The sequence below is a fragment of the Stegostoma tigrinum genome, chromosome 33 (genome assembly GCF_030684315.1).
Source record: "Stegostoma tigrinum isolate sSteTig4 chromosome 33, sSteTig4.hap1, whole genome shotgun sequence".
NCBI lineage: Eukaryota > Metazoa > Chordata > Chondrichthyes > Orectolobiformes > Stegostomatidae > Stegostoma > Stegostoma tigrinum.
The window spans coordinates 35,946,668-35,958,571 of record NC_081386.1 but is presented as its reverse complement, the minus strand read 5'-3'; positions in this window follow the sequence as shown (position 1 = coordinate 35,958,571).

Sequence of the window (11,904 nt, the reverse complement as noted above, 5' to 3'; positions counted from 1 at the left end):
AAAAGGGAAATGATGTGGAGTCATTCTTTGTCATTTGAAAACTTAGCAAAACAATGAAAAGGCCAAAGGAAAACTTGTGTCACTCATCAGAGAAGGTTTCTATGGATTATGACATGTTTTTAACAAAAGGCCATCCTAGGTTTATAGGTGTTAATTCCTGAAGCATTACAGACAAAAGTGAAAATTTAAGGGAATGGCCTTGGCAAACCGACACTGAATTTGGAAGGGGTAAAACAAAGTTAGTTTCACCTGTGGATGGAAGCATTTAAAAGTAAATTCTGTACATGAAGTTCTCTGAGGAAATTATTCTCGCAGAAGAATTTAAAAAGCTCCCTACCTCTAGTAATTAGAACCCGCGTTGAAAACCAATGTTGTAACTACTAGACAGACAACTGGAATTACTGAAGCTTATGAGCTGATCCACAAAACCAAACCATTCACTATCACCCCCTGAATGCAAGAGCAATAGAAGGTGAGAGTCTGAGAGGAAGTCAAGTACTCCAGGTAAAGAAGGAGCATCTGGGAGTTGGCATTCCCTCTAATTTTCTCTCTCTGGCTGTGCAGATCTCCAAGGCCTGTGCGTGACCAAAGCTTCGTGAGGCAAAGCCAATGCTGAGATTGGCACTGAGCACTATACACAGAGCCTTACAGCGGCACTGCAGTTTAGAGGGAATGTTGCTGGGAATGTCAGGTCATCCATTCCACAGACTAGGAATTGAGGTACTGAGTGTGGCGTTGAGAGCTGTAGATCTATGTTTCCACTGTCGCAAAATGAAACACCACTTCGGGATGTTGAAAGTTGCATGGGAAGCCCAAAGGTTCATTAGAGTGTGTTTGAAAAAGAATTTTAAAAATCCACATTGTTGTAGTTTAAGGTGCAATTCAATTAGATCAAAAATAACCATGCAGTGATCACAGGAAAGGTGAACCAGGCAATTGAGAGATTTAAGGGGTTTTATAGAGTCTTAAAGCTAAAAAGTGTGGAAACAGACCCTTTGGTTCAATTCGTCCATTTTGATCAAATATCCTAATTTAATCTGGTCCCATTTGAAGCATTTGGCCCATATCCCACTAAACCCTTCCTATTCATATACCCATCCAGATACCTTTTAAATGTTGCACTTGTAGCAGCCTAAGGGGCAAGTTTTTCACACAGAGGGTGGTGTGTGTATGGAATGAGCTGCCAGAGGAAGTGGTGGAGGCTGGTACAATTAATATACTTAAAAAGCATCTGGAAGGGTATATGAATAGGAAAGAGGGGCTAAATGCTGGAAAATGGGACTAAATTAATTTAGCATAACTGGTTGCCATAGACAAGTTGGAGCAAAGGGTCTGTTTCCTTGTTGTACAGCTCTATGACTATGAATATCTGGATTGAATCTATCTCCATCACATACTCTCAGCATTCCTAATCCTAACCCTTTGCTGCATTGAAAGCCTTTTTTAACCTTGTGTGGCCTATAGATTCTGTTGCTAATTATCTCCACAGTGTGTCACTGATTCTCAATCCTTCCACAAGTGCGAACAGTGCCTCCCTCCCTGCTTAATCAGTGTAGAACCCCACTTCGGTGCTTCAAATAGCTCAATCAAATCTCCTTTTGGCCATCTCTTTTCCAGGAAACCAGCATCTCCAATCTCATACAGTCAGAAGGAAGCCACTTGGCCCATCCATTCCATGTTGACTCCCAGAGCATAATCTAGACAGACCCATTCAGCTGCTCGATCCAGTAGCTCTGAAATTTATTTCTTTCATTCATTCATTCACCCTCTCTCTTTCCTCCAAAGAAAGTGTTGACTTCCAGGCCATTCTCACTCATTGTGTAACAACATTTTCCACATGTCCGTTCATATCTTTTACCCATAGCCTTGTGTCACATCCCTTTCACTTTATACTACATGGTAATGGGTCGTTTGGTACTAAGAGAACATTAATAACTAGCAATGAAATTCTTCATCCTGGAACCACTGATGGTGATCATGAAAATTTCATAAACTATTGTTAACTAATGTCCTTCAGAGAGGAAATCTGCTGTCCTTACCAGGTCTGGCCTACATGTCACTTCTGACAGAATGTGTGACTCTAAACTAATGCTTGAAATGGTCCAGCAAGCTGCCCAGTTCAAAGACAGTTAGGGATTGCAACAAATGCTAGCCTTACTGATGACACCCATATCCCATTAAAAGTTATGTTAAAAAACTCTTGTAACTTCTTTCAGTGCCCTCTCCAAAACCTTCACAACTTTTTTTAATGGTGATACCCAGAATTTGCTCAATAGACCACTTGAGGCCAAACAAGTGTTTTATAAATTGAGATTTTTAACAATTGGAACAGAATCCAGATTAAAAACCTTCAGGAGGTTGCAGGGATGACAGTAATTCAAAGTCTGTCAGCACAGCATTTGACTGCATTTTGACAGAAACAAATGTTTCTCTTTCCTGACTTGTCAAGGAGATCATTCTAAAACATTTCTCACTTTTTAAGTAAAGACAGTCTTTCTGACAACCTGTCTTAAAACTTCTTTTCCATATTTTAAATGTTCTATGGTTTCCCAGCCAGAATTAACAATAACCCATCCCACGTTTAAAAGACCTAAATCTTCTAATCGCAACCGATAGGTGTTGACTGCAGAAAGCAACTTTCTTTTTGGTTAAAAACAAAGGCACATCTGGGTCACTAGCACATTGCTGATTGTGTGATTTTACTGTGTGTACATTGACTGCTATGTTTCCTCCAGACTTGACTCCATTTCAAATGTATTCGTTGATTATGATCCATTTTTGGGATATCAGGCTGTTTTAAAAGACCCGTTAGAAATACAATTCTCTTTCTGTTGTTTATAATGCTCCTGTCACAAGGGGGCCCCAGAGAGTTGCACAAATGGCACTGAAAATTAAATCAGAGATGAAGATGATAGGAGCTGCAGATGCTGGAGAATCTGAGATAACAAGATGTGGAGCTGGATGAACACAGCCGGCCAAGCAGCTTCTTAGAAGCAGAAAAGCTGACGTTGTGGGCCTAAACTCGTCATCAGAAGTGAGGGAGGGGAAGAGGGTTCTGAAATAAATAGGGAGGGAGAGGCAGATCGAAGATGGATAAAAGGAGAAGATAGGTGGAGAGGAGACAGACAAATTAGAGGCGGGGGTGGAGCCAGTAAAGGTAAGTGGGGAGGTAGGGAGGGGATAGGTCAGTCCACAGAGGGCGGACACGTCAAGGGGGCTGATCTGGTTGCGTGGGCAGGTACTAAGAAAGGTGATGTGGCTGTGGTACCTGGTTTGCTTCAGGACATGGTCGGGCAGTTTCAAGGCCGAAGAGAGTTGCAGTGGGAGAGAGATCCCCTGTGGTTTGTCCGGAGGGAGGAGGGTAACTTCTTCAGCTTAGGCATCCTTAGAAGAGGCTTCGCAGTGGGGTTACAATTGTATCAGAGCTAATAGGAACTGCAGATGCTGGAGAATCCGAGATAACAAGGTGTGCAGCTGGGTGAACACAGCAGGCCAAGCAGAATCCTAACCCCATTTCTGATTAAGGGTCTAGGCCCGAAACATCAGCTTTCCTGCTCCTCTGATGCTGCTTGGCCTGCTGTGTTCATCCAGCTCCACACCTTGTTATCTGTGAAAATTAAATTCCCTTTACAATGTTTGGAGGTGAGCATGTCATTTATTCAAAATTTCTGGGTTACATAAAATGTTAAAAGGTTTGGTTATTAATAACTAGTTGAATTTAAGGGTTATTGCATCTTTTAATTGTGCAACATTTCAGATGTTTGAACAGAGTGGTGTGATTTTGTTGTATCGGATATGTTGCAAAGGAGAAGTGACATCCTCACACACTAAAGTGGCAGCAAGTGCTCTGAGCAGAGATTTCAGGAGGACAGAGTCAGAACAGTGTGATTCCTGACTCACCAAACGCTTTGAGGCTAAACAGCAGAGACAGAATCCACAGCCAATGTGCAGCTGCCAACAATTAGATCTAAAGTGATATTGGTCCAATCTTATCCAAGGCTGGAGTATCATTTAACATACCAGTTCCCAGAACAGGAACCAGTCTCCCCATTCTGATTTCCCCCAGGGCCTCACTCAGTCATTTCCACTGGGGGGTAATGGTCCTACTGGCATTCACCCTGGACAGTTTTGTTAATTCGGCATTAGCCAAATCTGGCAGACAAATATAGCATATTTTTCCTGAAGAGCTCAGAATTAATTGTTAGTTAATTATTAAGTGAATATATATTCCAGGATGCCACATTCACTGCCACACTGTAACCACATACTGAACATCAGGAATGGCCACATCTTTATTTCTTAGTTCATAGGATATGAGCATTGTTGCTTGGGCCCAGCATTTACTGCCCATCCCTAGTTGCCCCATGAGAAGGTGGCAGTGAGCTGCTGCCTTGAACTGCTGCAGTCCATGCGCTGTGGATTGACCCACAAAGCCCCTGGGGAAGAAATTTGAGGAATTTTACCCAGAGACACTGGAGGAACGGTAATATGATTGGTGGTGCCTTGGAAGGGAACTTTTGGGGTGGGGGTGTTCCCATGTGCCTGCTGCCCTTGTCCTTTTAGATGGAAGCGATTGTAAGTTTGGAAAGTGCTATCTGAGGATCTTTGCTGAATTTCTGCAGAGATGGTGATACCAGAGAGAAATCTCTATGCTTTGTGGAGATTGATGTGCAGCTAAACACACATCCTGTATTTGTTACTGTGGAAGCTGAAAGCTGCTTCTGCGAATCTATTTTGTGGAGTCTATGATAGGGTGTAATTCATTTCTGAATGTTATTGCTTTGTTAAATATCTCAGTATCCAGTCCGCTGGTGAGAAATTTCAGCGATAACATTTTTGATTTCTAGAAAAGGGTCTGTGGCCAATTTTTTTAAAAATCAGAATATTTAACTATGGTAGGTGCCAAAGACAGTTCCAGTCCTGCCCCAACACAAACCCATTCCATCCAGTGAGGCAGGGGGCTGCAAATCTCTGCATTCAGCAAAACCGCAGACCTCATACCATCCAACCCCTTATTCCCCCACACCCTCACAACCCTCACTCCATCGAACATCCCCTCATTCCTCACACCCACACTCCCCCAAACATCCCCTCACTCCCCCAAAACCACACTCTCACTCCCCCAAACATCCCCTCACTCCCCTCTCCCCCCACACCCACACCCTACAACCCTCATTCCCCCACACCCTCACCCCACCACACCCCCACACCCTCACAACCCTCACTCCCCTCTCCCCCCACACCCACACCCTCACGCCCCCACACCCCACAACCCTCACCCCCCACACCCTTCACCCCCCACACCCTTCACCCCCCAAAACCCCACACCCCTCACACCCCACAACCTCCACCCCACAACCCTCTCCCCCACACCCTCACTACCCCACCACCCTCCTCAATCCTCCACCCCCCCCACTCCCCCGCCCCAATCCTCACTCCACTGCCCACCCCAACTGCCCCAACCCGCCCCCTCACTCCCCCATAACCCTCTCCCCCACCCACTCACACCTCCTCATTTGCCCACTCCCCTCCTCAATCCCGCACCCCCTCACCCCTACCCACCTCCTCACTCTCCCACCCTCCTTTTCCCTCATCCACCTCATCACTCTCCCACCCACCCCCTCCCTCCCCTACAACCCTCTCCCCAAACCACTCACCTCTTTACTCCGCCACCCCCTCACTCCCCAACCCACCTCTTCACTCTCCCACACCCTCCCTCCTGCACCCCCCTGCTCACTCCCCCACCCTTCTCTCCCCCCAACCCACACCCTCACTCTCCCACACCCTCACTCTCCCACCCACCTCCTCACTCTGTCACCCAACCCCTGACTGCCCCAACCCACCTCTTCACTCTCCCACAACGCTCACTCCCACCCATTTGCCTCTTCACTCCTGCACCCCCTCACCCCTACCCACGTCCTCACTCCTCCATCCCACCTACCCACTCTCTCCCCCACCCCTCTCTCCCCCACCCCCCTCATTTCGCTACCCCTCTCTCTCACCCACCTCCTCAGTCCCCAACGCCCCTCACTCCCCCACCCCCTCCTCACTCCCCCAGCCCCTCAATCCCCCACCCCCTCCTCACTCCCCCAGCCCAACCCCCTCATACCCACACCCACCTCCTCACTCCCCCATCCCCTCACTCCCATACTGTCATGTCCCAGCTACAACCCCCCCCCCCCCCCCCCCAAACTGTGGAAGGTATCATGGTCAAACTCAAGCTGTCAAATGTTGCCCTTTAGCAGTGGGCAATGCCAGGTGGGGATGAGGATGTGGAGGAAATGTAGAGGGAATGGTTGTCGGTAGAAGGGGATGAGGGGGATCTAGGTTTAGAGGGACATGAGGCATTGGGGATGGGAGTAGGGATGCGGTGGGGTGACTAAGGATGGTGAGGGTGTTGGGCCATTCAGATTTGGGGAGGAAAGCAGAGTTAGTGAGGGGGTAGGGAAGTTTGATTAGTCTGAATTGCTTCTCAGGCAGTGCAGGGGTAGTATAACTCCCATCCTGTCCAATGAGCTCTCAGCTAAATCCTCAATTCATAATGAGCTCAGAACATTTTATTTCTAATTCCTTTACACATTCAGCTATGAAGTAAATCATGATCCTGTAGGTGTTTATGCAAATCTTTCCCAGTAGCCATTCCAGGATTCAGGAACAGATCTGCAATTAGTGTAAACAAATGTTTAAAACAGAACTTCATTAAGGAATTGCAAACAATTGAACACCAGGATCTGAAAATGGCATGGTCAGCAAATGGAGTGAGGATAATGGAGACAGGCTGAAAAGGTCAGAGCAAGCAGCTGAGATAATTGCACTAATGAGGCTATTTATAGGTGATTTCATGCATCTCCAGTCTGTGTCGACATGAAAATGTAATTACAGCTCTCAGTACATCCTGCAGTTCAATGAACAATTCAGTGGGCTGCAGAAAGGAGGTGGGAGGCTTTTAATCCGATCCTGAACCTGAACTTTTGCTAAATAATGCCACCCCAACCCCTCACCCTGCACCTCCTGTCGAATTATTTATGCTTGTTGGCGTATGATAGTGCGTGTGGCAGCCTCACAAATATGCAGCAAGCTTCTAACTACCAAGGGGATAGCACCCGCCTCTTCAACAAGCTCTCATCTTGCAATGTCTCACTCAGTATCAATAAGGAACTTGCATCCAACACATTCTTGGGCAGGGAACTTAACTTAAACACCCTTCATTCCTCTGACATCCCAGAACTCCACAGACAATGAAGTGCTCTTTGGTCTCTTCACTGTTTCAGGATAGAGAGTTGCAGTAGTCAGTTTATGCATAGCAAATCCCACAAATAATAAATCAGATAAGTGATCAGCGAATCTTTTCCATTACCCTGTTGTGTTTTCAGCTCAGAAACAGGTCATTCAGCCCAACAGCTCTATGCCAGTGCTCCTGTACTTAGCCCTCTCAACATATCCATCTGTTTCTTTCTCCCCATGGTTATCAAGCACCTCTCAAATGTATGGATAACAATCCTTACATATCTGCCAGCTGTAGACGCATCTGTCCATGACAGTAAGAGTGATCACCACACAGTCCTTGTGGAAACAAAGATAATAAAATGTGAGGCTGGATGAACACAGCAGGCCAAGCAGCATCTCGGGAGCACAAAAGCTGACGTTTCGGGCCTAGACCCTTCATCAGAGAGGGGGATGGGGAGAGGGAGCTGGAATAAATAGGGAGAGAGGGGGAGGCGGACCGAAGATGGAGAGTAAAGAAGATAGGTGGAGAGGGTATAGGTGGGGAGGTAGGGAGGGGATAGGTCAGTCCAGGGAAGACGGACAGGTCAAGGAGGTGGGATGAGGTTAGTACGTGGCTGGGGGTGCGGCTTGGGGTGGGAGGAAGGGATGGGTGAGAGGAAGAACCGGTTAGGGAGGCAGAGACAGGTTGGACTGGTTTTGGGATGCAGTGGGTGGGGGGGGGAAGAGCTGGGCTGGTTGTGTGGTGCAGTGGGGGGAGGGGACGAACTAGGCTGGTTTAGGGATGCAGTAGGGGAAGGGGAGATTTTGAAACTGGTGAAGTCCACATTGATACCATATGGCTGCAGGGTTCCCAGGCGAAATATGAGTTGCTGTTCCTGCAACCTTCGGGTGGCATCATTGTGGCACTGCAGGAGGCCCATGATGGACATGTCATCTAGAGAATGGGAGGGGGAGTGGAAATGGTTTGCAACTGGGAGGTGCAGTTGTTTGTTGCGAACTGAGCGGAGGTGTTCTGCAAAGCGGTCTCCAAGCCTCCGCTTGGTTTCCCCAATGTAGAGGAAGCCGCACCGGGTACAGTGGATGCAGTATACCACATTGGCAGATGTGCAGGTGAACCTCTGCTTAATGTGGAATGTCATCTTGGGGCCTGCGATAGGGGTGAGGGAGGAGGTGTGGGGACAAGTGTAGCATTTCCTGCGGTTGCAGGGGAAGGTGCCGGGTGTGGTGGGGTTGGAGGGCAGTGTGGAGCGAACAAGGGAGTCACGGAGAGAGTGGTCTCTCCGGAAAGCAGACAGGGGAGGGGATGGAAAAATGTCTTTGGTGGTGGGGTCGGATTGTAAATGGCGGAAGTGTCGGAGGATGATGCGTTGTATCCGGAGGTTAGTAGGGTGGTGTGTGAGAACGAGGGGGATCCTCTTAGGGCGGTTGTGGCGGGGACGGGGTGTGAGGGATGTGTTGCGGGAAATACGGGAGACGCGGTCAAGGGCGTTCTCGATCACTGTGGGGGGAAAGTTGCGGTCCTTAAAGAACTTGGACATCTGGGATGTGCGGGAGTGGAATGTCTTATCGTGGGAGCAGATGCGGCGGAGGCGGAGGAATTGGGAATGGAATTTTTGCAGGAGGGTGAGTGGGAGGAGGTGTATTCTAGGTAGCTGTGGGAGTCGGTGGGCTTGAAATGGACATCAGTTACAAGCTGGTTGCCTGAGATGGAGACTGAGAGGTCCAGGAAGGTGAGGGATGTGCTGGAGATGGCCCAGGTGAACTGAAGGTTGGGGTGGAAGGTGTTGGTGAAATGGATGAACTGTTCGAGCTCCTCTGGGGAGCAAGAGGCGGCGCCGATACAGTCATCAATGTAACGGAGGAAGAGGTGGGGTTTGGGGCCTGTGTAGGTGCGGAAGAGGGACTGTTCCACGTAACCTACAAAGAGGCAGGCATAGCTGGGACAAAGTCTGATTTTCACATTGAGAATACCCTCCATTGCATTGTATGACACTATCACTGTGCTAAATGGGACAGACTTCGGACAGATCTAGCAACTCAAGGCTGGGCATCCATGTGGTGATGTGGGCCATCAACAGCAGCAGAACTGTACTCCAGCACAATCTGTAACCTCATGGTCCGGCATATCCCCCACTCGACCATTACCATCAAGCCAGAGGACCAATCTCGGTTCAGTGGAGAGTGCAGGAGGACATGCCAGGAGCAGCACCAGGCATACCTGAAGATGAGGTGTCAACCTGGTGAAGCCACCAAACAGGGCTACTTGCACACCAGGCAGCAAAAGCAAGTGATAGACAGAGCTAAGCAATCCTACAGCCAATAGAACAGATCTAAGCTCTGCAGTCCTGCCACATCCAGATGTGAATGGTGGTGAACAATTAAACAGCTCACTGGAGGAGGAGGCTCCACAAATATCTCCATCCTCAATGATGGAAGAGCCCAGCACATCAGTACAAAAGATAAGGCTGAAGCATTCACAGCAATCTTCAGCCAGAAGTGCCAAGTGGATGATCCATCTCAGCCTCCTGCAGTGGTCCCCAGCATCACAGATACCAGTCTTTAGCCAATTCGATTCACTCCACATGACATGAAGAAACTGTTGGAGACACTGGATACTGAAAAGGCTACAGGCCCTGACGACATTCCGGCAATAGTACTGAATGGTTCAGAATGTGCCGCTCCCCTAGCCAGGCTGTTGTCAACACTGGTATCTACCTAACAATGTGGAAAATTGCCCAAGTTTGTTCTGTGCATAAAAAGCAGGAAACATCCAACCCAGCCAATTACGGCCCCAACAGTCTATGTGACACCAATAGTGCTATCAAGCAGCACCTGCTCAGCAATAACCTGCTCAGTGACGCCCCGTTTGGGTTCTGCCAGGGTTACTTAGCGCCTGATCTCATTACAGCCTTGGTTCAAACATTGACAAAAGAGCTGAATCCCAGAGGTGAGGTGAGAGTGACAGCCCTTGACATCAGGGCTCCATTCAACTGAATGTGACATCAAGGAGCCCCAGCAAAACTGGAATCAATGGGTATCAACGTGAATCAGGGGGCAAACTCTCTGGTAGTTGGGGTCATACCTAGCACATAGGAAGATGGTCATGGTTGTTTTTATTTTTAATGACTTTATTAAACTATGTTGCTGCTTGAAGTGATTTTCACCGTATTCCCAAATCTCTCTGCTCCTATACTGTTTACACACATACTTTCCAAGGAGCAGGTGACCTCCTATGACATCACATCAAAACACATCATCTCACATTTGCATTCCTGAGATTAATTTGCTATTTATACTGTTCAGTGAATCTGTTCATGTCACATTGTAATCTGTGCAATCATCCTCAGTATTATATCCCAGTTCTGGTCTCTCACAAATTCCTGATTCTCAGGTAGAATTCCTGATTCTGAAACAACATTGATCCCAGTGGAAAATCAGACTCCATCAGAGTAACTAACTTTAACCCTGACTCTGTGTTTCTTAGTTTATAATTATTCTCAATCTGGAAAATGTTGCATGTTCCTGTCTCCTCATGGATAAACATTCCCTGATCTGTCCTGAGTATCACCAGCAGCTGAGTCAATCCAAAGTGGGAAGAGAAACCAACCCTGTTGCTGGCTCCCCTACACTGTCCACAACTGGACAGAATCTGGGATGCCCTTCGCAGTTGCATAGCCCTTTTTCCATCTACCTGATGAACAAGATGCTGTTTGGATAGAAACGAATGGCTGCTCCAATCAGAGGTCCTCTTCCTGCACGGAGAGACAAAAAATACGGAGAATAAATCATACTTTGAAAACTAATTCTCAGAACGTGGGAGTCTGTAGCTGGACCAGCATTTATTGGCAATTCCCTAACAGCCCCTGACCTGGGGGTAAAATTTCACCCACATGCTGTTAGAGAGAGTTTTTCAGGATTCTGACCCAGTCTTACGTCTGTGGTCAGCAAGGTTTTGGAAAGAATTTTGAGGGATAGGATTTATGACTATTTGGAAAAGCATAGCATGATTAAAGGGAGTCAGCATGGCTTTGAGAGGGGCAGGTCATGCCTTACAAATCTTATTGAATTCTTTGAGGAAGTCAGGAGACAGGTTGATGAGGGTCGAGCAGCGGATGTGGTGTACATGGACTTCAGCAAGGCATTTGATAAGCTTCCCCACTGCAGGCTCATTCATAAAGTCAGGAGGTATGGGATACAGGGTGATTTGCCTGTCTGGATTCAGAATTGGTTGGCTGACAGGAGGCAGAGACTGGTTGTAGATGGTAAGTATACTGCCTGGAGGTCAGTGCTGAGTGGTGTCCCACAGGGGTCTGTTCTTGGGCCTCTGCTCTCTGTAGTTTTTATAAATGACTTGGATGAGGAGGTTGAGGGGTGGGTTAGTATGTTTGCTGATGACACAAAGGTTGGAGGTGCCGTTGATAGTATCGAGGGCTATTGCAGGCTTCAGCGAGACACTGACAGAATGCTGAGCTGGGCTGAGAAATGGCAGATGGAGTTCAACCTGGATAAATGCGAAGTGATACATTTTGGAAGGTCGAACTTAAATGCTGAATATAGGATTAAAGGCAGGATTCTCGGCAGTGTGGAGGAACAGCGGGATCTTGGTGTTCAAGTGCATAGCTCCCTCAAAGTTGCCACCCAGGTGGATAAGGTTGCAAAGAAAGCATATGGTGTTTT